This window comes from Mesoplodon mirus (genome assembly GCF_964341445.2).
Source record: "Mesoplodon mirus genome assembly, chromosome: 7".
Lineage (NCBI taxonomy): Eukaryota > Metazoa > Chordata > Mammalia > Artiodactyla > Ziphiidae > Mesoplodon > Mesoplodon mirus.
The window spans coordinates 100485023-100506650 of NC_138983.1; the positions used below are offsets into that span (position 1 = coordinate 100485023).

Consider the following 21628-nt stretch of genomic DNA (forward strand, 5'->3'; position numbering starts at 1 on the left):
TATTAACTTGGTATGTACTGAAATGTATTGTGTACTGGTATGTACTTAGTATATATTAGGCTCTAAGTGTTTTTGCATATATTAACTCATTTAATCCTCTGAATAGCCTTATGAGGTTGGTGCTAATATCATTCCTACTTTTGAGAACAGGAAGCTAAGACAGGGAAGGAACTTGCCCAGGCTGTACCTAATTTAAGGTTGGATCGAGGCTTTGAGTTTAGGCTCTCTGCCTGTTCTCTTAAACCTTACTCCGTACTGACTCTCAAATAACAGAAGACTTAACTGCACATAGAATAGAATATAAATTTCAACTTTGACAATGTAAGAGCTAGGTTTGGAAGGTAGACAGGAGGTTGAAAAAAGGGAAGATGGTATGAATGTCCTTATTTTACAAAGCGTGACGTTGAGAGAGTTTCTAGTTGATCAACAATGTAGGTTTTTAAGTATATCACTACATGTCAAAGAGATCATGAGCAGTGGAATAACTCATGATGACATAACTTTACTGAGCAGTGTGGACATAGGAAAGAATGTAGAGGAACTAAACCCTTACTTGTTAGTAATTCAGAAAGTGAACAGATAATGCCTCCAATTTAGTGAGAAAATAGTCATGTGAGAGTATTACTTGGAAATGCAGAAAAATTCAAAATGACAATAGTTGGATCTCCCAGGTGGCGCAGTGGTTAAGAAACTGCCTGCCAAGGCAGGGGACATGGGTTCGAGCCCTGGTCTGGGAAGATCCCACATGCCACGGAGCAGCGAAGCCCGTGCACCAGAACTACGGAGCCTGTGCTCTAGAGCCCGTGAGCCACAACTACTGAGCCCATGTGCCACAACTACCGAAGCCTGCGCACCTAGATCCTGTGCTTCATAACAAGAGAAGCCACCGCAATGAAGAGTAGCCCCCACTCGCCGCAACTAGAGAAAACCTGCACGCAGCAACGAAGACCCAATACAGCCAAAAGTAAATAATAATAATAAAATAATAAAAAATAACAATATTTGACGTAAACCTCATAAAAAAGGAAATCCATACAGCCAGTAAACAGAGAAAAGTGTACAACTTCATTAAGTAATAAGTGAAAAGTGAGTCAAAACCAAGGAAACTACATGTCAATCAGATTGACAAATACATAAATAAAAAGTCTGGTAGTATCAGGTATTGTAGGCCTGAAGTACTATGGGAATCTTCTACCCTGTTTATACTGGAGTATAAATCGACACAACTACTTTGGAAAGCATTTAGCCCTCTCCATCAACTGAAGGTATATAAATAGCCTGTGAGCCAGCAGCCCTCACCCCCGCCCTGTGTAAATGCACCAGAATAACGGGCACAGCAGGATTCCTGTCCATGATTTGCATTAGCACAAACTGAAAACAAACCAAATGTCCATTAACAGTCAAAAATAAATGATGTGTATTTGTACAGTGGGAAAACTATCCAGCAATAAAATTGAATGAACTAGAGCTACAGGCAGCAATGTGGATGAATTTTTTAAACCAATGTTGAGAGAAAGAAATAAGATAGAAAAGACTTCATATACTATGATCCTGTACATAAAGTTAGATGTTGACACAACTAAACTCTTTTGTTAGGGATGCATGCAGGTTAAAGGAAATGACTGTCAAGAAGTGAGGTTGGTGTTTAACCGGGAAGAGGGAAGGAGCTTGTGATGAGAAAAGGATATGGGGGGTTTTTGCGATGCTGACAAGTATCAATACTTTCAGATTCGAGTAGTGCTTATGTAAGTATTCTCTTTTTATTTGTCACATTCACAGTTTTGTTCTGTGCACTTCTCAGTATACATATCGTATTTTACAATTAAAAACTGCGTAAAGAATCGGTCGCTTCTTGAGTGCTGGATGTGGGAGTGGGATGAGACCGTTTCATTTTAAGCCCTTCACTACTGTTTGCATTCGCATGTTCATTCATTCAGCATTAATTGCACATATTCTATGTACCAAGCACTCTTCTAATTTTATATGTGTTTTAACTCATGTAATTCTCACAAGAGCTCTGTAATATGGGAGCTTATCTCCATTTTATAGATGAGGAAGTTGAGGCCTAGAGTTATAGAACTTGTCCAAGGTTATGTAGCTAATGGGTAGTGCCAGGCCCATTTGCCTCAGAGAATCTGAATATTTACAATATAATCTAAAAGAGAAATTTAATGACTAATTATAAGCAAAAAAATTGCACACTAAAGAAGATGACAAGTTTTCATCTATCCAGTTAGAGAAAAACACACAGTCTGTCTTTCACACTCGTACATCTTATATGTACGTGTGTGGCAGGGATTTTCCTTATTAAGCAATTATTTATTGACCGTCTACGTTGTGCTAGGCACAGGTGCTGGGGATAAACACTTAATAAAATACACCCCCTATCTTCAAATAACTTGCACTCTAAGTGAGGAAGTAAGCCAACAGTTATAGTAGAGGTTATATACCAAGTGATACATCGCTGATGGCAGTGTAAAATCTCAGAAATCTTTTGGAAAGAAGTCTGGAGATAGGTACCTCAGAGCCTTAAAAATGTTCATTTGCTTTGATCTCAAACTCATTTTTATGGATTTATTGTAAGAATGTTATTCTCAATATGGAAAAAAGCCTTCATGCATAAAAACGGTTATTTTGTCTGATAATACTGAAAAGTTGGAAAGAATTTAAATGTGTAAAATGGTTAACCAGTAAACCCACTCAGTGGAATATTTTGTAGCCCGCACAAAAAAATCAAGGTTATGAATCCCCTGATTATATGAGAAATGATTGATTTCAATGTTAAATGGAGAAAAGTTGAACATAAAATTTGATATCCAATATGATGGGAGCTTTGTCCCAGAAAAATCACCCTAGCTGGTGTACAGAAGGGTGGAATGGAGAGCAGACGGCAGGAAGGAAAATTATTCCAAAGCCTTATCATTAGTCTTACTTAAGTAATAGAATATCAAGCAATTTTACTTTCTAACTTTTTTGGTTCCATATTTCCATGTAAGGGACATGAATTCTGAATACTTTGTAGGAGGAGGGTACACTTTTTCACAAAAATTGAACACTGTGTTCTAATTCCCTCCATTAGAGGGAGAAACTGTTGCATGTAATTGCACTTTGATGTGCTATTTAGAACCAGTCAGGAATTTTAATCTACCTTCCTCTGACCGTGCTGAGGGTTTTTTGTTTTTTTGTTTATTTGTTTAGAATTTCTTTGAAATCAGTTTTAGAAGATTGATTAAACCATTATATTAAAAGTAGAGGAATTTTGCAATTTTTTTCCCTTTTTCCCCATTGAAAACTTGACTGGCTTTAGTAATGAACCATTAAAGAATTTGAAGTTCTTAGACTCTCAATTTTTTAAACATGTTCTGAATATAAAAATATATGTTCATTGAGCAAATATTTGAAAACAATGAACTTCTTGAAGGAAATAAAAGCCACCTCTGCATGTACACACACCTAATCTGCTCTTTTGTCTTAAAAAAGTATCCGAAATATTTTGCCATGTCACTAACTACTCTTCTACATCAGAGAATTTGATTAAGCTTATGCATCATCTCCCAGGAAAAACGCACAGATATATTTTGAATGTAGCACTCCTGAAGCCCATTCATGAACTCTGGTTGAGACCTCTTGTCATTCTTAGTGGCTTCATAGCGCATTCCTTCAGACGATGAGCTGTTTTTATTTAAACCAGTTCCAATTCGGAGGCTCTTAGCTTTCTTCTAGGGTTTGGTTATAAACAATCTTATGACATCATGTTGGTAGATAAATCTTTGCCCACATCTTTGATTTCCTTAGGGTAAACTCCTGATGTAGGATTGTTGTTAGGTACCAAAAGCTACTGTCCAGACAGTGATACCAGCTCCTCTCCCAATGATGGCAGGTAATAGAGTTCCTCATTCTTTAAGTGATTGTTCAAAGCAGTTAACATGTATAAATATACCTTACTGTTTTCATAAGTATAGGTATTATGATTGTTTATCACTGCATAAGAAACCACCCCAAAACAGTGGCCTAAAACAATGACAATCATTTATTTTGCTCACGAACCTGGAGGTTGAGTAGAATATTAATTCTTTTACTACACTCTTACTGACTGAAAACAATACCTATTTGACTAGCTCAGAGTTCTGTAGGTCAGAAGTCCAGGCACAGCGTGACTGGGCTTCCTGCTCAGATACACATGGGAACATGTGGGTTCCCTCCTGAGAGTGTTAAAGCACGTGAAATTTAAGTGTAAGATATTGAGCCCCAAACGTTGGATGTTCACCATAGTTTGTGTGGGCCACAGAGCTGAAATGAAGATGTCAGTCTGGCTGTGTTAGCGTCCAGAGGCTCTGGGAAAGAATGCCTTACAGGCTTCTTCCGGCTTGTTGGCATAATTCAGATTCTGCAGTTGCAGGACAGAGGTCCCCATTTCCTTGCTGGCTGTCAGTCGGGGGAGAGTTTCAGCTCCTAGAGGCCTCTCGCTTGCCTTCCCTGCCGCAGCATTGGACCTCTTCAGAGCCAGCAATGGAGAGTCTCCCTCTTGTCCCTTTTGTACTTCAATTCAGGAAGAGTTCAGGTCCTTTTCATGGGGTGCCTGAGTAGGCCACATCCACCTAAAATAATCTCCCTATCTTAAAAGATCAACTGATGTTGAACCTTAATTCCATGTGCAAAATCCCTTCACTACAGCACCTACATTTAGAGTTTGATTGGATAAGTGGAAGGTTTGTGTACTTCAGTAAGTGGTCATCTTGGGGGCTCTGTCAGAATTCTGCCTATTGCAAGCAGTGTCCCCACTTCCAGGACCGAAGTGTCTTAGTTCCTAAAACTCCTAAGATAGTTTATCAGTGTTCATTTTATTTCAGTGACCTTGGTGAAGGGAAGACTACCACCTCCGTGAGCAGGAATGGCAGCCAGCTTCCTGAGTCCACAGTGTGGCTCTGCTACTTAGTGGTGTGACCTTGGCTGTGCTGCTCTACTTACTCTACTTCTCTGCCTCTGTTTCCCTCATCTGTAAAATAACATGGAGTTAGTGATCGTTCTTTCCTCGTAGGGTTGTTTGTTTTATAAATTTATTTTTGGCCGCATTGGGTCTTCGTTGCTGCTCGCCAGCTTTCTCCAATTGCGTCGAGCGGGGGGCTACTCTTCGTTGCGGTGCGGTGGCTTCTCTTATTGTGGAGCACAGGCTCTAGGCGCGCAGGCTTCAGGAGTTGTGGCACGTGGGTTCTAGAGCGTAGGCTCAGTAGTCGTGACGCACAGGCTTAGTTGCTCTGCGGCATGTGGGTTCTTCCTGGACTAGGGCTCGAACCCGTGTCCCCTGCACTGGCAGGCGGATTCTTAACCACTGTGCCAGTAGGGAAGCCCCCTCTTAGGGTTTTGATGATTCGATTATTTAATACCCAGGGAACTCCAGGAACAGTGCTTGACTGTAAATTGCTTTAAAAGTGATTACTTTTTTAAAACATGCTTTTGAATCTGCAATTATGCAATTCAGGTATGCTAAGCAGGTTCGTTAATAGGACTTCCTGCTATAAAGAAACCCACAAAAAAAAATAGAATTTTTCTTTCTTGGTCGTAACTTCTTATTTCTGACTTACTATGTTATATGCATATGCCTTTTATGGTGGGCTGCCACAAATTTATGTTGGAAAGAGTGGAATTTAAATAAATCTTTGCAAATTTGATAGATTTTGATCATTCATTTCACTGGCATGGTATGATATGACCAGTAGCAGACTAAAATCTGAGTTCACTTCTGCCTCTGCCCCTAAATCCTGATGAGACCAATAGCTGGAAAGGCTTTTGGATATTATACTATGAATTAGTTATAATATTGACTCTGTTTGCTTAGGAAACCCTGGAGGAGTGCCTAAAGCAGTTAAAGGAGGTAAGAGTAATAAGACTGAAGGCTGATAGACGAGTCAGTGAGGTAAACACGTTTCATCTGCTTTTGAGAGTGTTTTGGTTTTATTTCGATTTGATTTTAAGCCATATACACATATTTTGTAAGCTTTAGAACTGTAATATGTTGCAAATTGGTGGTATCATATGGACTTTTGCATGTACTGGTATTTAGTGATCATATGATCTATATTCCAGAAAGCATGTTTTTAAAGATGTGAAAATCTGGTTTTGTGTATGTGTGTGTGTTTGTGTGTGCTTTTATATGACATTAGCTTATTTCCTGTTCATGATTCTTTGATTCAAGAAGGCACCTTCTGTGCATGTATTGTATATACAGTAACATAAAAGACATGATGAGACTCTCCTGGCAATGAATTAGGAAAGTGAATCATTGAAATAAATTTAAGATATTGGAAAACTTCTAAGAATGCAATGAAAGATAAAAATATATACTATGAGAATTACATTAGGTAATGTGCATGAAAGCAGGGCATAATCTAAAAAGTACTATCTAAATATAATTTATCACAGGGTGAGTGTAGGGAGGAATTTTTGAAAGTGCATCCATTGGATTGGCAGACACTCATTCAATAAATGTTGAGCACCTGCTCATGTAAGGCAAAAGGGGCATCATGAACATTAACGGCCTTTCTGAGAAATACGAGAGTTGAGCTTACAGGGGGTTTTAAGTGCGTAGATGATGAGCAGAAGGGGAAGAGTGCACGGGGGTGAATATGTTGAAGAAGCCAAAGAAAATATTGGTGATCGTACATTTAATAAATTGGGTTGGGTATGATTTAGGACTTTTAAACGTAAGCATTAGATATTTTACTCACTAAAGTTAATTCTTAACATTCAGCAGAGTTGTAATATGTTTTGTTCAAATCAGATTCTATAACTCACTTTCTAATTTAAGGGAAACTTAAAGCAGGTCATTTTCTAATGTGGAATGAGGCTCCATTATGAATTGAACCAGTTAGAAATGTGATCTTTTGTGAAAGATCATTAATAAAACGATAGCTTGGGTTTATTTATATACCACCTAAGTGTTATATAGGAAACTTTGTTGGGTGCCTGTGAGTTTTGGTTATTATGTGATAAGGTCTCTGTCTTTACTGGCGGAGGGTTACATTAATTATAAATTAATTACATTTTGAGTGTTTTAGTTTTGTTCCTTGAAACTAGGCAAGACTACTTTTTGTTTGTTTGTTTGTTGTTTTGGGGGGTTTTTTTTTGCGGTATGTGAGCCTCTCACTGTTGTGGCCTCTCCTGTTGCGGAGCACAGACTCCGGACGCACAGGCTCAGCGGCCATGGCTCACGGGCCCAGCCGCTACGCAGCATGTGGGATCTTCCCGGACTGGGGCACGAACCCGTGTCCCCTGCATCGGCAGGCGGACTCGCAACCACTGCGCCACCAGGGAAGCCCAAGGCAAGACTACTTTTGATGACAATGAGAAAAAATCATGTCAGACGTTTTCAGTCTTCTTGTATAGCTGGAACATGAAAATGCCCAGTTAAGAAACACAACTTTCTCTTTGTCTGAAGCCCTTCATGCCCACTCATTGACAAGCATGATCCTGGATGATGAAGGTGTTTTGGGCAGCACTGAGAATTCTCTTCAGAAGTTCCATGCTTTCCTGGTTCTCCTTAAAGATGCTGGGTTAGTTCATTTCTCTTCCTGGCATTCTTCTCTTTGCGACTCTAATGGTAGTTTGCTGAGGAACTGGAGCAATTTTCATCACTTACGTGGCTATATTTAGCCAAATTTAGTGTAATTATAGGTAATATAGTTGACGTTTTAAAATGAGGAATTAAATTTTTTAAGAAATGCAAATAGGGAGGCCTGCTTTGGTAGAGTGGGGAGCCCATTATAAAAGAGTAACCTGTAGACAGAGTAATTAGTAGGTATAGTTGTTTTGTAAAGACTAAATTAAAGGCAGTTTTCATTGAAAATATTCGGGAATGCATAAGAATTTTCCTATCTTTCACTTCTTTTGCTTGTTTGATAAGTTTGAATTAAAGTTATCTTTGCCTTAGACATAAAAATGATTATTAATCTGCAGGGGAGATATAGGTCAGTGGTTCTCAACCGGGAGCAATTTTGCTGAAAGAGGGAAGTGGAGATTGATAGTTGGTTGATGGAGTGGTGTTTTGTCAGTGAATGAATTGGTGTTGGTGTTGGGAAGGAAGGAACAAACACATTCTTGGAAACTGGAGGAAAGGTGGTAAAGAAGTGTGGGAATGGAGGTGTGACAGGCAGTGGACAGGGTGCACGGTACATATTGAAGCTGCTAGTGAGACAGTGGGATGTCTCCTAGAGGATGAATCTGGAAAGGGCTGAGGATTTGGGGGAGAGAGAGGCTTGTAGTCTGGAGTAGGATGTTGGCTTTTAAGATTTTAGAAGTAAGGCTTCCCTGGTGGCGGGGTGGTTGAGAGTCCGCCTGCCGATGCAGGGGCTAAGGGTTCGTGCCCCGGTCTGGGAGGATCCCGCATGGCGCGGAGCGGCTGGGCCTGTGGCCATGGCCGCTGAGCCTGCGCGTCCGGAGCCTGTGCTCCGCAACGGGAGAGGCCACAGGAGTGAGAGGCCCGCGTACCGGAGGAAAAAAAAAAAAAAAAAAAGATTTTAGAAGTATTTCATGATTGTAGGTCTGGGGAAATCTAAACTGCTCTTCTGTGATTATAATAACCTTTGTCTTTTCTCCTTTCCTCCTCTCGTCTAGGCTTGGGCAGTTGGCCACAATGGCTGGTATAGATCAGTCATATTTTCATTTACTAGGTCGTCCCCAGGTGAATTCTACTGTTAGTAGTCCACCTAAAGAAGAAAAGAAGGCACTTGAAGAGGAAAAATCAGAATCAAAGCAGAGTGCCCCATAACAAATGCAAAATATCCAAGTAAATGGACAGAACAGCACTTAATGATTCTAAGAGTGATTAGCAAAAAGGAAATGACCAAGTCAGGGAGAAAACAATAATGATCAGTCTCTAATAGTTCACATGCTCGGGAGCTAGAAGACTCTGGAGTCCTTTCCAAATCTGAGATTAGTAAATGTGTGCCCATTTCATGATACTGTACTTTTGTAAATAAGGAGACTGGAAGTTCTTTAGAAAATTTATGAGTTAAAGCAAACGATCCTTAATGAAGAAAGAAGACATTAGAGAAAATATTCCAGATTTTAAATTGTATAAATGTCTATTCTGTTCATATTTTATCTAGGTTTCTATTTGTATGCAGTCAGCTTACGATGAAGGAACACTAATGAAGGTACACATACTGATATAATTTTTAAAATAAGTAATCCAGACATAGCTAATAGGTAACATATTAGAGTGAATCACCTGGTTATGGGAATGGGAGGGGAAAACCTGTCAGCTTTTCCTCTAGCCTTACTTGGAGCCCCCATCAGCCAATCTCAGAGTGGCCTTGGGAACTGACAGCTTGAGAACACAGTCTGGTCACAAACTATATACGGTTTACATGTGCCTGGAGGATAGCAAAGAAATTAATTATCTTACAGAATAGGGTTTTATTTTTAGCGAGGGAAAGGAAATGGGTAATAACTACCCCAATCACCAAAGTCTGAAAACGTAGCGGACATAGCCTTGGATATAGCTAGGTTAAGCTGAGAATCACTTGGCAAGATATAATTACAAAAAAAACTGGCTCTGAAATCTTCTGATTAATCAATTGACTGTGTTAATAATAAGATTACAGAGTAACATTGAAGTTTTGAACTCTACTTTTTAATGGTTGGCTTTGTTCATCACTGAATTTTTGTCTTGTCTTTTGTCTTCCCCTCCACTTTCCGAAAATTACAGGTGATGCTAGGATTCCTTTGCCTCTCGACTCCTTCCGTGTCCCAGCGTCTACTCAGGAGGCCTTAGAAACTTCCAAAGACAACCTGGGGGTGCCAGTCACAGAGCAGCGGCAGGAGTCTTTTGAAGATTTCATTGCTAGAACATGTTCTCCTTCAGCAGATGTCATTTCTGGAACTGGAAGTCAAAGAAAAGAAGAGGAATTATCTAGAAATAGCAGGTCTTCTTCAGAGAAAATGAGCAAAGCAGGTGAATAGACCAAAAACTACTCTGCTAAGAAACAACCTGGGAAGGACCTGCATTCCTGCTCTGACTCACCTGTAAAGCAGAAAAGCAAAGGAATTGGGCAAAATAATTCTTTGGTTAATAAACCAATTAAAAGTGAGTCTTCGAAAAAACACATTTCTGTTAAGAAAGAGAGTAGAATAGTGACTGTTTCATCAAAGACAACTAAAAGTAAACTCAGTCTACTAGAACAGTCTGAAAGTGATACTCTTGGATCTGATTGTGAATTTCAAGAAAGCATCCATACTCTATCACGCCTAACATAGGTCTAAATCTTTTAAAATTATGTTTTTGCCTTCAAATTTTCATAAATTACTTATGTTTTTATTATAGCATATGGTGTTTTCAGTTACTTGACTGGAAGCCATTAGAGAAAGATTTTTTTATCTATACTTTTTTATTATAATGAAAGTTTGGGTGTACTTTTCCTTGTAACACTTTGCACCATTCATTCAGCTAGTGTTTACTGAGGGCTTCATATGTACAGTACTTTTCTGGGTGCTGTTGCTTTCAGCAGTGAACAAAATAAAGCCTTTACTCTCCTGGAACTAGCACTCTGTGGTGGGAGAAAACATAAACAACAAAGCAGGCTAAGGGTTAAAAAGAGATGGGAATAATGAATAGTTTTACCATTTGGTTAAACATCAAACTATTATAAATCACACGGCCAGAAGCCATTGACATATTTTAATTCATAATAACCAGAGAGCCTCAAACATTTACCAAGGCACTTAACCGTGTTTATGGATTACAGCAATGCTCTGAGGTAGGGAACTCTTACCATCCCCATTTTATAGATGAACAGTCTGAGGAGACATTATGTGGGTTGCCCAGAATTACACAGCTATAAGTAAGTGGGAAGTTGCAATGTGACCCGAACCCATGCTCTTTTTTTTTTTTTAATGTATGGACTTTATTATCTTTCATTTGTTTCTGATTTATGTGAATTTTTTCTTTAAAGATTTTTTCTGATGTCAACCATTTTTAAAGTGTTTATTGCATTTGTTACAGTATTGCTTCTGTTTTATATTTTGGTTTTTTGGCCTCAAGGCATGTGGGATCTTAGCTCCCCGACCAGGGATTGAACCCTCACCCCCTCCATTGGAAGGCGAAGTCTTAACCACTGGACCACCAGGGAAGTTCCCCTTATGTGACCATTTTTCTGGCATTTTTTTTTAATTTTATTTTTTATTGACATACACTTGAATTACAGTGTTGTGTTAATTACTGCTATACAGGAAAGTGACTCAGTTACACATTGATGTACATTCTTTTTCATATTCTTTTCCATTACGGTTTATCACAGGATATAGAATATAGTTCCCTGTGCTCTACAGTAGGACCTTTTTGGGGTTTTTTTAAATACATGCACTTTTTAAAAATAAATGTATGTATGTATGTATGTATGTATTTATTTTTGGCTGTGTTTGGCCTTTGTTGCTTCACGCGGGCTTCCTCTATTTGAGGGGCACATGCTTCTCATTGTGGTGGCTTCTCTTGTTGCAGAGCACGGGCTCTAGGTGCCTGGACTTCAGTAGTTGTGACATCCGGCTTAGTTGCTCTCTGGCATGTGGGATCTTCCCGGACCAGGGCTTGAACCCATGTCCCCTGCATTGGCAGGCATATGCTTAACCACTGCGCCACCAGGGAAGTCGCATGTAGGACCTTTTTGTTTCTCCATCCTGTATATACACCAGTTTGCATCTGCTGATCCCAAACTCCCAATCCAACCCTCTCCCACCCCCTCCTCCTTGGCAACCGCCAGTCTATTCTCTATGTCCTTGGCTATGTTTCTGTTCACACACAGGCTGTAACCAGGCTCTTAATTACTTTGTTATCCTGTTTCCTTGTTAAGAGAAGAAGGGTTTAAGGAAGGCACTGAGAGAAGCCAGTGACCACTAGAAGTGCAAAAACAGTGGGGCTGTCAGAAAGCACACCTGTCTCCTCCCCCATCTGAGCAGAATTTTTAAACGGCAGAGTATGTAAGAGTATGTGATGACACATCTCTGGATTAAATGATGTCTCCCTGGTAAAACATGTACAGATAAGTCTTTAGTTCAATCAGAGTGAAAGGTGAGATCAGAGAAAAGCTGGAGTGTCAGATTTCTGGTAGAAGGTCCTGCCTGATTGTTACTAAGAGGGCTACTACAGTACTAGTTAGTTCCTTAGTCATGGGTTGAGTGTTAGAGGAGTGAAACAACGAGCAAGATGTAGTGTTGGCCCTTTAGCAGTGGAGTGAGAGGGGAAGACGCACAGCAGATGTCTCATCCTGCACGTGACCTGCTGTGACGGGCATATTCAGGGCGTTTAGTCAGTGTTTGTGGAAGAAGAGGGGGAGCCGTGAGGCAAAGAAAAGTCATCAAAAGAGGCAGTCCCTAAGCTAAGTCTTAAAGGACTCATGAGAAACTGGTGAGTCAGCCGGTGAAAGGCAAGGATACTCAAGGCAGAGTGGACAGCGGAAGTCCAGAGCCGTGAGTGTGCGAGGGGTGTGTCACAGAGCCACAGGCACAGGCTCTGGAGGATCAGTGCAGTGTCCCCAGGCAGCGGCAAGTGCCCCTAAAGGAGGCAGCGAGGAGGAGGAGAGCGGGTCTTAACCACCCATGTGTGTGGAGCTGGTTTCCTCAGAAAATAGCTAAGAATGGAAGGGACAAGTTCAGGTGGCATTTTAGACCACTGACGTCAGTATGGATGAGGAATCTGAAGAAGCCTGGAGATAATTATGCCAGACTCTTCTGAGGAGCAGTGCTTTATATTTTCAAGTGGGATTTTCATGCTGCCACCTCCTCTCCTGTCCCTACTGAAAGGTTTATAGGCCGGCAGAAGGGAGAACCTGGCTTAAGTAAAGTTAATCAGGTTCCTTTACTGTACAGCTTTTCGGGGCTGCTGTAGGCTAATGTTCATTCTGGATCGTCACAGCAGGCGTATGGTACACAGCCATCCTCAAAGCTATTTGAGTCTAGAGTCCTTTTTTAATAGAATGTCTAACAACTGGTTCCACCAAACAGCAATTTCGTAACTTTTAGACCAGGTAACGGCAAGAAGAAAGGGGTCTGAAATAAGGTATAGATGAAGGGAGGAAATAAGTTCTAATTGTATTTAGGAAATTACCAGCAAGACTTGACCTTGGGAAGTAAGGAAGAAGTAGGAGGCGGAGGCTGAACCCCCATCTGTGTGACTAAGGTTGGGTGGTGGTATCATTGAGTTTGGAAATAGGGGATAAAGAACTGAAGTGGGGAAAAGACTTTAGTTCTGGACATGTAGAATTTGAAAGCACCTGTAGAATTCCGAAGACAAACTGGTAGATAACTGGACATGCACGTGAAGACATGGAAAGATAAAAATTTGAATGTCATCAGCACATAGCAGCCATTAAAATCATGAAAATGGATGAGATTTCAGAGAATTGTGAGTACTGACAACGTTTAAGTAATAAGCAGAGAAAGAATTCTGGGAAGGAGAGAGGTGATAGAGTTTCAAGAAGGAGGAAGTAGATGACAGTGTCATCCTTCAGAGAATGTAAGTGTCCATTGGATTTGGGCAGTTAGGTCCCCAGTGACCTTAGAGCAGTGCAGTGAAGTGGTGGACGAAAAGCCAGATGGCAATAAACTGAGGGTGTAGGGCTGCCTGTCGGGGCCAGGCGGGGCTAGTGAGGACAGTGGGAATAGGCTACTCTCAAGGAGTTTGGATGAAAAGAGAAAATAATTAGCAAAAAAGAATTTTTTAGAATGAGAAGGACTTCTATTTTATATGTTGAAATGAAGGAACCAATAAAGGAGATCCTGAAGATGTAGACAATAATTTAGAGAATTGGGGAAACATGGACATATGAATAAGAAAAAAAAAACCTTGCACAGTATATAAAAATCACTTGTATCCTTCGAGCTGGATGGATACTGGTAAGTTTGGGAGGAAATAAAGGTAAGAAGAGATAGAAGTTAAAGAAGTTTATACTGATAGCCTCAGTTTTCTTTGACACAGATTTTTCAGAGACACATATATACGCATACATAATTACCGTTTGAAAATTCTTTCATAGTTACATGTTTTATTAATCACGTCTGAGAAAAGTCACTGATTTTCATTTTGTACAGCATTATCTTGTAAGGACAAGATACAGTGACAACTTCCATGCTTTTTGCATATCAGAGCTGACACTGAAAGTATCTGCATAATTGAATTTTCACTTCTTATTTGTAATAAGTTTATCCTTAGGAGGATACTTTCATAGTGTTTGATCACAGATGAGTTTGGGCATTGCTATCACTCAATCATGTTAAGCATCTGTCAGGTTCTCTCCTATACTATATATTAATTTTTTGTCCCTTAAGCAAATATTTATTGGCGGCCTGTGGGAGTAAGATACACCTAGGTCCTCTTTGCTTGGTATATTCACAAAAGCCTCTGAAACTAAATTTCCAAGTCAGGCCATACTAAGGCCTGGCATAATAAGTTTTCATTGTTAACAGTTTTTTTGTGTTTGTGGGGGTTTTTTGTTTTTATTTTTTTGAAGCAAGGATAAGACACTGTCTTAACTCAGTAGTTGTCCATTCATTAATAAGTCAAAGAAGACATTGATGAAGCATGGTGTTTTGAATATCCTTTCCACAGAATAGGTAATGGGCCATCCTGAAACTCTGGTGAGATGCTTATCATTTTCAGATTTTGGAGTGGCTGAGAAAACCCTATTACACCTTGAATTATCACTAGAAACATGAATTCAGCCAAATAAAAACAGTGCCTCTGCCTACTGAGGTGGTCAATTTCCATCTCAACAAAAGTGACCATTTCTCCTTTAGATTAAAATCAAGAAAATCCCCTCTGTCCAGGATGCAATAATGGGGTGCACGAAAGAGGAAAACTGGAGCTATTCCCTCTTTACACCTGAACAGTGAATTCATTCTGATATCAAATATTTGTTATGATTCTGTTATGACCAGGTGCTTTATTGTTTAGAGATCAAGTTACTGTTCATTCTTGGTAAGTAAGAAAAATCCACGTTTTAGGACTCTGAATAGTAACTTTATATATATTATATATATATATATTAAAAATAAATATGTATATTATATGTAATATATATTCCACCTATTCAACAAAATTGTAACTTTCATCATCTCTTACGAATGATGAACTGTATTCACTCTTTGGAAAGGGCTTATAGGGAATTAAAGTCTCCATATACTTTTTATATAAGACCGTGGAAACCAAATTCTCAACTGGGAGCAAACTTAGGTTTTGCTATGAAGGCTTATGCTTGCCTGGCCTTAGAGTGGTAGGCCAGGAACTCAAGTTTTTTTCCTCTAAGTTACTTTCATTGATGCCACCCTGAAAAAATTTGGAGGGAGTATTTTTGAAATAGCTTTATCTCAGTAACCCTTTAAAAATGCTTCAGGGTATGGGGAACATAACTGTCAAAATGTTCAAGCAACTCTTGTTGATTTAAGTGTAACTGATCAGGAGCAATACAGGAAGGAGCTGGGTACAAAAGACAAAAGGCGTGAGGCTATTTCATGTATTGTTTTTGGCTTATTGTCCAAAACAGAGAAAGTCTCATACACTGGCGCAGCCAAGGTCCCCTACTGTTCTCTCCTTTTAGTAGAAATAAAAGAGAGCTCGTTTCTCAATAGCAGCATTCTATCCTTAAGTGAGTACACAGTGATATTCTGATGGTCTCTGGAGCAGAGAATAATTCCGTGGCAGCTCTGACCTCCAGTCACCGGGTCCTCTGTAACTTAGTCTTTCATGGCCAAGGACTATACTCATTATTTCGATTTATATTTAGCATCTCAAAATGGAAAGGATTCCATGGACAACAAAGCAGGAAGTGATTTCATGAAGTGTTTTAGTATGGATAAAACAATAAACTATAAAAATACAAATCATCAGTAAAGCTTTTTCTTTCCAGAGAACTATATTCAGAAATTAATGTAAGCCTCTAAGGTGCGCATGTGTGTTTTTTCACCCATGATCATGTCTGTATGTGTGTGCATTCCACTGCTACAGGAGACATGCACAATGATATCAGATTTGTACTGGTTTCTCCCAAGAACTGTGTGCTCGCAGGGTTCGTTCAGGAAGGTGAGTGCCCTACCACCACATCACAGTCATATCTCATCACCTTCGGCAGGAATAGTTTAAACTTTAACCTCATATGCAGGCTTATTAAATTAGTATTACTCATCAGAACTTGCTTACTAATAAAACAAGCTGAATTAGCCACTGCAGAATCATATTTGGAAATTCAATGAAAATTTTACATTTTTAATAAAGGCCCAGAAATATTATTTCAGAGCAGGTGGTACAGAAAACTGGTCAAATTTGACATTCATTCATCACTGAAGTGTGGAACGTGACAGGTGAAAATTGATATTGATTTCTTTCCTCTAATATTTGGAAGAGTTCTAACAGGTAAATCAAATGAGATAACAAGACATATCAAGTCTCACTCATTTCTATGATCACATCCTCCCCACATATCACTCCTTCGCCTGCCATGTTTTGAATAATTCAATGCCCATAGTCTTTCCAGTCCAGTGTATTATAAGACACACTCAAGCTGGGTTTCAATCATATCAGACTGAAAGCTGAACATTTTAGGAAGGATTATTTAAAACCAAATGCGTCTTGAGCCCAACAGCCTTTGAAACCAAACAATCCTGGGAGTTCAGTTGGATTCAGAAAATTCAGTAATCCTATTTGATGTATGTTAACTGTATCAATATTAACAACCTTCTGCTGGATTTCAGCACTGATTTGAGAGCTGAGTTACTACTGGTCTTGTATTTTACCTAGTTGTGAAAGCACTGAGAGAGTTGTTCTTGGGTTGAACTTGACCCGCCTCTGGGAATGCTCTCTGTTCTATCCATCTTGAAAAGCTTTATTCAAGTGCATTTCTCGGCCTTCCTTCTCTTCCCTTGCACCCCTTGGGAAAACGAAAGATGCTCAAATATAGATGTGAACACGGCAGGTGCTCTGCTTGGCAATGGTGTCTTTCAGCTTCCCAATAAAAAATTATATTGCTGACCACCCATTTGACTGAAAAGTGACGCATTTTACTGACAGATATCTGGATTGAGATGCCAAAAGAAATAGGTCATTTCAAATTTCCTTTTTAAGTCATAGCTTTGTGTTGCCACACTACTTGTTCAAAACTTAGATCATGAAGGTTCCTTCCTATGACCTGCGAATAATTAAAATGTTCTTCAACAGGCTCTATGAAAAGCAAGCAGAGGGGCTTCCCTGGTGGCACAGTGGTTGGGAGTCCGCCTGCCGATGCAGGGGACACGGGTTCGTGCCCCGGTCCGGGAGGATCCCACATGCCGCGGAGCGGCTGGGTCCGTGGGCCATGGCCGCTGGGCCCGCGCGTCCGGAGCCTGTGCTCCGCAACGGGAGAGGCCGCAGCAGTGAGAGGCCCGCGTACCGCAGCAACAACAACAAAAAAATAAAATAAAATAAAGCAAGCAGAATATTCCTAATTATCAATCTTTCTCTTGAGTCATATAGTTCTTGTAATTTCAAGGAAGAGAAACTCAAATGGAAAGTGTTACAATAGCCAAGCATACCAGCACTATTATCTAACCATTCAGCAATTTTCTCTGCCAAGTCACTCTGAACCTTAGACTACTGAGGATGTCTTCTTAATTAATTTTTAAAATTCTCCTCTTTTGAGTTAAAAATGGTCACAATTTTATAAGTAAAATTAAAGAAAAATACCAAATAGAACATCTGAGATGTTTCCATTAGGCATTATATATATATACATAAATTTAATAGATATACATATATAAATGCACTGGGATACATCTCCATCTTCTGTGTCAGTCGGACATAGGTCCATTTTCTTAGGAATAGGGAACTCCTTTCACAATGGAAGTGAGGAAATTGGCAAATGTACACCATATAAGTACTTTTGGATGGTAGTGACCAAGTTCTCAAAACACACACACACACACACACACACTAAAGAATATCAGAACACTTAACATTTCAAAGACACAGGAAGAGAAATGCAAGTTTCCCCTAGAAAGCCTTTTGTTTTTTTGAAGTCAGAATTCTGAAAAGACGTTTTTATCAAGCCAGCTTTTTCTAACTTAACTGCATATGCAATAAAAGAGTCCTATCTTAGTCATTTTTAGGGCAAGATTTTCTTTAAGTACCAAGAAAGTAAGCACTTGTAAATGTAAATTTTGTATGTACATAAACCTGGCCAGGATATCCGTTGGAAGCTGGAAATCTGTTGTTGTTCCTTTTCCTTTTGTATTGAAAGCTAAGTTCCCCATTCTGAATTCAGTTTGTGAAGATCACTTTTATTTTGACAAACTCTATTAAAGTAGCCAATTCAAGGAAGACACGTTAGTCTTCCACCTAATTACCCAGTCCAACTTTTACTCAGTGTCTTTCACCTGAGCAAAGTCTCCCCAGTCTTCCAACTGAGGATAAACCACGCAGTGTCTAAACTGAGCAAGATCTTCCCAGTGTCTTTTAAGTGAGGCTAACCCACTTGAGCAAAAGTCTTCCCAGTGTTTTTCTACCGAGGTTAAACTCTCAGTGTTTAAACTGAGTAAAAATCTTCCCAGTGTCTTTCACTGAGGATGACCCAGGTACTTCTTCTTGAAACCAAGTTTCAAGGATAACCTACTACTCAAGAGAAGAGTTTAACACCACTGAATAAAACTTAGGATCATCAACCAAAACTGGAGATCCAAGAACCAGGAGATACTCACCCAAATTCGTCTGGACTCTCGGAGAAAGCGGACAGGCCCAAGAAGCCTCTGCTGGTGCCAGGACTCTGGATCCTCATAGAGTTCAGGCAAAGAAGAAAAGTCTGCTCTGGGCCCCTTCATTGGTTGCCAAGACTGCTGACTGAAAAATATGCACAACCCAAAAGGAGAATTATGTTTTATTTGGCAGATTTTCTGAGGACTTAAGCCCAGAACACAGCCTGTCAGATCACTCTGAGGAACTGCTCAGAAGACCTAAGGGAGCAGTCAAGAAAAACCAGGTAGTCAGAACATCAAAAGATTACTATTAATTAAAGAAAACTAGACGTCTCAAGTTAAGGACTTTAGCATTTTTCTATGTATGAGAAGATGAAAGAATCTGGGCTCCGTGAAATCATTCCTTTGATATGCACCTTAACTCTAGAACCAGTACCCTGTTTTTCTCCATCCCGAATCCCCTCAAGGTGCACAGTTGAGGGTTCCTGCTTTGACGTCTGACTTGATGACTGCAACATCCTTTGTCTACTGATATGGCAGGGAACATTTTTCATCCACGGGTAAGAAATTGAGAAAATTAACATAATTCAAGATATAAAACCATTACAATACTAAAAATTCCCAAATGTCAAACAAACATAAGTACCCTTGACCTGTAAAATGGAAGATGCCAAAGAAGGGAAAAAAAGAAACAATAAAGAAAATGTAGAAAATAAAGCATAAAATAAGATGGCAGAAATCAATAACAGTAGAACAATAATTAAATAAATCAAGGTAAATGTTATCATAAGATTTTTAAATTTCAAAAAAAAAAACCCCATCAAACAAAACATATTGAAAATAAAGTAATAGAGAAAATTTAGAGAGCAAATATGAATGCAAGGAAGACCTGTTAGGTAGTTAGTCAGACATTAGCAGCAAGGAGGTGACAGTGGTGAGAAAGACAAGAAGAAGAAATTGAGTCACACCCAGCCATCTGGGGACTCTCCCTTGACTCCACCCAGAACGGGAGAAACTATGGTCGGGTGGTGGGCAGCTTATCCTGTTAAAGAGAGGCACAGTAACACAAGGGGACTTCTCCAGGCTGTGCATGCCCAGACCAGACAGGCGTATAACCTATAGTAAATCCAAACTCATTATACCATAATTACAATAAATTACATGTGGTTTTGCCCCTCCCCCCACCCAGTAGGCATTTCTTGGGGATTCAAGGATGAGAGCATGCGCAGCAGAAAACTTGTTCCATAGCTCAGGACTGTCAATCAAATAATGATCCTTGTCACTCACCCTCACCTCTCTGCAAAATGCTCCTTAAAAGCGCTCGTAAGCCTTTATAGGAATGCTGCTTTCAATTTGCAGAAACAGTACACCCATCCCGCCCCACCCCGAGAGTGTACCTTTGCTTCGATATACTTTGCTTTGGGCTTGCTTCACTTCGCTGAAATAGCCTGTTCTCAGAAACAGCCTGCTCTTTCTCTCTCCTTCTCTCTCTCCCTCTCTGAGAGTGTACCTATGCTTAACTAAACTTTGCTTTCTGCTTAAGCTTAACATGGGAGTTTGCGATCCTTTGCTTACTATCATGGAACCAAGATAGCTGGTCCAGGCCTTCCACTGACCTCCTCGGTTGAAGCTATTTTGTTACAAAGCATGTCCACATGGTGACAGACCTAAGTCTAAATTTTGATAAAAGGTGGAATTAAGGTGAGACTATCATATGGGAGGAAAAGACTGTAGGAAAAATAGTAGATGTAGGAGATATGTTTGTGAAAGTGCACATTCATGGCAATATAGCCAAATAAACTCACATGCCCACGTTCCCACTAAAACTGTATAAAATTATGACCAACAAGCAGAGAATACACATTATTTTAAAGCCCTCATGGGGCATTAAGACATATTTACCATGTGAATCCTTCAGTGAATCTTGTGTTACTGCTAAGGGGTAGGAAGTGGTGTCATAAGGGAGTTTTGTGTAAGACTCAAAGCTCCCTTTCTATATGGTTCAGGCTGGACTTGAAGCTTCAGGGGCCTGGGAGGATGGGGCAGGAAAGGCAAGGCACACTCAGAAAAGAGAATACATACATAACACACTAGGGATATCTGAAGAGGCTGCTCAAGACCTGGCTCAGCCCCAAGGGTTTGACCCCTAGTCCTACTCTTCACCCTACAGCCCTTTAGGGTCAGGACCTTGGCTCACCCTAACCCATTCCTAGCTTCCGGGTATAGAATGAGTGCACATATCTGAATGTTAGTGTTCTCTCAAAATTTACATGTTGAAATCCTACCTCTTAAAGATAGGAGGCCGGGCCATGCAAAAGTGCTTATGAGCTTTCATGAATGGCATTAGTGCCTTATAAAAGAGACTCCAGAGATATCTCTAGCCTCCTCCCATCATATGAGGATACAGAGAGAAGGCTCCAGCTGTGAACCAAGAAGAGAGCTCTCACTATGAGGTGGCCATACTGGTGACTTGATCTTGGGCTTCCCAGCCTCCAGAACTGTGATAATAAATGTCTGTTGTCTTTAATCTACCCAGTCTATGGTATATTGTTAGAGCAGCCCTAATGGATTAAGACCACATACTTCAAAATTTATCTGGAGAGTGGGGACTGTCTTATCATTGCAAACTAAGAAGTTGGGTTGAGACAACATATGAAAGATTTTTTTAAGTAGAAAATTATGGATTATTGGATTTGAAAGTACTAGATTGGTTAAGGAAAATGAGTACGTGTGTGTGTGCGTGTTTGCAGTGTGTCCCAAAAGTTTTTGTGCAGTTTAAAGATTTACTAACTCCAGAGTTATAAACACTACAAATTTACAGAAATATCATTTGAAGGTTTAACTGTTACCAGATGCAAGTCTGTGTGCCTGATGCACAGTGAGGCTAAATACTGAAACATCAGAGTTTGGAGCAGAGAAAGGT

The 21628-nt window shown here is 39.9% G+C and overlaps 1 long non-coding RNA gene across 1 annotated transcript in view; it reads right to left on the reverse strand.

Moving 5' to 3' along the window:
* Positions 1-9445: 9445 nt before the first annotated feature.
* Positions 9446-21628, reverse strand: part of LOC309807246 — a 115791-nt gene continuing 103608 nt past the window's right edge. Inside the window, exons 3-4 of the long non-coding RNA XR_014294537.1 lie at positions 18712-18850; positions 9446-9880 (exon numbers count right to left, since the gene is read on the reverse strand). This is a non-coding gene — a long non-coding RNA (uncharacterized lncRNA). The remainder of the gene's footprint in view (positions 9881-18711; positions 18851-21628) is intronic.